We start from the raw sequence: 4,208 nt of genomic DNA, 5'->3' as shown, positions 1-4,208 counted from the left end.
AGCTGTGCACTGCAGCACAGGAAAAAACAGAAACACTTCAATGTTTTTATTGTGTGGTGTAAGAAAACTCATTTTAAGGAATAATAGAGATACTAAATTAAGTGTTTAAGGACGTGTGGAATCTTCCCAAGTAATTTAAAGTATTAAACTTTATTATTGTAGAAACTGTTATGATTGCCCATAAATATCTGATTTCGTAATAAATCCATGCATGGAAAAATTGATGAAGGCTTCCTTATTTCACTGGTTATGGAAAGAGGAGGTGAGCTTCTCCTCACCCCCCTTTTCATAGACTTCTTGAGTCTGTGACAGTCTTCTGTGCACCAGGCGCGTGTCTGTGTCAGGCGCCATCAGGGATATGGGTTGGGTAGCTGTGGTAGCTTGTTTCCCCCAGGGCTTTCTTCCCTGGTGCTGGGATCCTGTGCACCCTCTGCGGCAGCAACACAGCCGTGGTGCTCTACAATAATGATGTGCCCGTGCTGCCGTAGGGAACACCAAGATCAGGGAATAAGCCTGAACCTCATGCCACTGGACAAGGCTGCTCTGAGGTAGTCAAGAACACGTCATGTTCCTGATGAACCACATGGAGAAGCTAGTGCGAATCAGGGGTATTTGAAGAGGACGTGGTGGAGTTACCCAAACACATCACCTGCCAAAGGGTCTGAAGCAGAGCGAGACCTTTGCACTTCGGGTGAGACGCCCCAGCCTCCGTGCCCAGCACGAGCCCTCGCTGCAGCCACCATCAACAGGTGGGCTCTGCCTCCAGCCCACGCGCTGCAGGTCTGCGTGGGCACGGCGAGGGATGTGCTCGTCTGCCGTGAGCGCTGGAGCCCAAAGGATTCCAGCAGATCTGGAAGATGTTTTCTGCTTGTCCCTAAGGCTGTGCTTTCAGGCCGAGTATGCATGCTGGGTGAATTTGTTTTTCAGAGAACTGCCTTAGGAGGTGGTGCAGACATAACCATTGATGTCAATGAGATTGTTGGCAGCTTAAGTCATGAGGAGTTTTGCACACATTTCAATAGAAATAGTATTGTACTCACTTAGTTTACCTGCCTTAATTCATCAGTGTTCTCCCCAGCCATTTTTATTACTGACTGACCACACATTCATTTTTATATTTAGGTTTGTTAATGCAAAGCAGAATGTGATCCTACTGGGTTGTTAAAAATGTAGATCGACAGTAAATTAATTAAAAGAGAAACAAACGATTTGGTTCTTAAAATCAGTAGAAACCAATGAAGAAAAATGGCACTTACCTATGACCGCGTGGGGTAGAGAGGTAATCACCAGCTAGTTTTTGAAAATACTTGAGAATATTCTGTAAAAATTGTGTCGTTTTGCTTTCCCCAGCAGCTTTGGTACCTTCAACGGATGTACGTATGTGAGATTCATAGTTCGGATGTGAGTTTTATAGTTTGGAAAGGTAATGTTCTCAGTGCCAAAAGGAATATGTTTGAAAGACAGACATAAATGTTATATGCAGTTTAAATGCTGTCATGGTACCTCGTGCTGCAAAGCGATGGGGAGCTGACGGCAGGCAGTGTTTGGGCACTACCCACCAGCAGCAGCAAAGCGGTGAGCTGGTGGGTTTGCTGCTTGCCTGGAAGTCACACGGAGCGGTGATGGGAAGCACAGACTTCCCGGGTAACCCCTGAGGCCGAATCCAGCAGAAGCCAGGGCTTTGCATGACCCCGGAGCTGGGCTCCACGGGGGCTCTGGCATGAACCCCCAGGTGCAGTGGGGCCAGCCCATGGGGCTCCTCTCTTCCCAGCCTGCCAAGGCTGGAGCACAGCTTTGGGGGGACTCTTGTCTTCCAGCTCCCGTGCTCAGGTGCGAGGGGTGCGATGAGCTCAGCAGTAATGCCCTGGCAGAAGACCTGCGGGTGAGCATCATCCAACCACTGTGGCAGCCAGAGCACCCGTGGAACTGCAGGGGGATGCTGGCTGTGGGTGTCCACCTCACGAAGGGCTGCGGGGAGGCCTCAGCCAGCCTCTGCCCCTCTCCCCCACTGCCATTGCAGAGAGAGCCGAGCACAGCTTGAAGGAAATGCTGTCCAGGGCAGGTCCTGGGCACAGCAAAGTTGTTCGTCACCCTCACAATTCTCCTAGGATTTTTTTTTTTCCCTTTCTCTTTTTAATTCAGGTTTTATCCTTTGGAGAAATACAAAGCGTGAAAGGGCTGTGAGTGTATGGGGGACAGGCTGGGAGTTGAAATAATTCTTGACGTACTGGAGAGATGATCTAGAAAATAAGAGGGTTCAACTCTATAAAGAAACCCCCAAAGGCAAAGCCCTCAACAGCAGGTTTTGCCTACACCTGGAGCAGAAGCACAGATGATCCTGCTCTGTGGCAGCAGCACGGCCAGGGCAACCGGGGATGCAGCGTTTTCTGCCCAAAGCAGTGGGGATGGGGGTGACACTCTGCAAGCCCCGGGCTGGGGGGACAGGGGCTTCGGGGAGACCCTGCCCTTGCAGCCAGGCACAGTCCGCACAGCCCCCAGGGACGACCCTTATTTTGAGGAGTGTTATGGTTCGTGGTGTCACTGTTATAGTGTGGTGGTTTAGCTGTATCTAGTGTTATAATTTTGAGACACTGAATACAAGCGTTGTCACATTTTAATCTGCCGTCACAGCAGCGCTTTTCTGCTTGCACTGCCACTGACCTTGACTCCTCGCTGCCTGCAAGATGGTTTTTTTTTAAAAAAAAAAAGCCTGTGCAGCTGCATATAGTTATGCCATAATATATTAGCTTTTGAGCCTCAATTACCAGTCGCCAGTAGCTGTATACTCAAATCCTTTAGCTACATTTACCATTTACCAAATCTCCAAAGGCATGACACAACTCACTAGTGAATGGCTTGGCTTTTCTATCATCTGCCATCAGTTTTACAAGGGAAAGGATTAAAACAAATGGGACCAGAATATAGTGCTGGTAAAAACACGGTGAAGTATTTGCCATGCTTCAAAAATTTTTTTTTACCCTACAGATGCAATCTTTGATCTAGGAACAAATCCACAGCTTGTCAGACATTATAAATTATATCCCAACTGCCGATTATAAAAAAACATCAGCTAAAGACCATTATGAAAACTAAGCTGTCTTGGATAGGAGGCACTGATCTGTTGATGAGAAACTGAATCCAGTCCCTTCCCACAGCAAGCTGGGCAGCAGCTTCAGTTCCCCACCCATGGAGGAGAAGGTTGGTGGGCAAACGGTGGCTGCGCAGTGCCAACATGAATCCCTCAGCCCCAGGGCTGCCGTAACCCTCCCCGTGCATGTCTCTGACCGGAGCTGTGCGGGTGGCTCCCGTCAGCCCTGGCCAAGCCCAGCTCCATGCCCCGGCTGCGGGGGACCAGGGGACCTGGCCAAACCCTGGAGCCAAGAGCAGCCTGAGGGACCTGTGGGGCTGCCTCCAGAGGGACAGGGAAAATGCCTACCAATGGGAGAAGGGGGCTCCACCGTGGGGTGAAGATGCCGTCCCTTGTTGCATGACGTGAAATGAGTTTGGGCGAACCAGACTTTGTACACCTTTGTAAACTAAGAGGTTTGTGTCCATAACGCCCATCAGCCTCACCCATTCCACCTCACAGGGGCAACCCTCACCACCACCCCTCTATGGCTAATTGCGCCGGTGAAAGGGGCTGACGCATTAGCCCTGTAAGAGAAGGCAGGTGAGGGAAGCATGAACGTCAGCGGCGTTTAGCCATGGTCTTCGTGACAATGATGGGAGGTTTGTGTTACTGGGTGAATTCCCTGTCCCCAGGGAGCAGCGCCGCGGGTGACGGTGTGTCCCACTCGCAGCAGGGTGGGTATCAGTGCGGTCTCACAGGAGGGCTGCCCGGGATTTTGCACAATCGTGCTGGAGCACTATCAGTTAGATAAGCTGTGTGCCTTATGGTCAGGTCAGGATAACCTGGGCAAGGTTAGCACAGACTGCAATAGCACTGGGTGCTTCCAATGAATAAGGATAGTTAGTAGGTTTTCTTACACAATAAATATTTTGGCTTTAACTATATTTTAATACTTTTAAGCACCTGTTTCCAAAGGTACTTTCAGAGCATTCAGTTGGTGAAGTGAGAACAAAATTGCTTGTGATGGTTTTGGCTCAGCAATAACAGCCAGCGCCTTGTCCCCGACCCCCTCTCCCTCAAAGGGTTTGAGTTGTTGATAAAAAGTTGATAACTCAACAAAATTCACTGTGCCTGTTAA

Source organism: Aptenodytes patagonicus, chromosome 5 (assembly GCF_965638725.1).
Source record: "Aptenodytes patagonicus chromosome 5, bAptPat1.pri.cur, whole genome shotgun sequence".
NCBI lineage: Eukaryota > Metazoa > Chordata > Aves > Sphenisciformes > Spheniscidae > Aptenodytes > Aptenodytes patagonicus.
The sequence above is the reverse complement of the archived record's forward strand: the minus strand, read 5'-3'. Positions refer to the sequence as shown.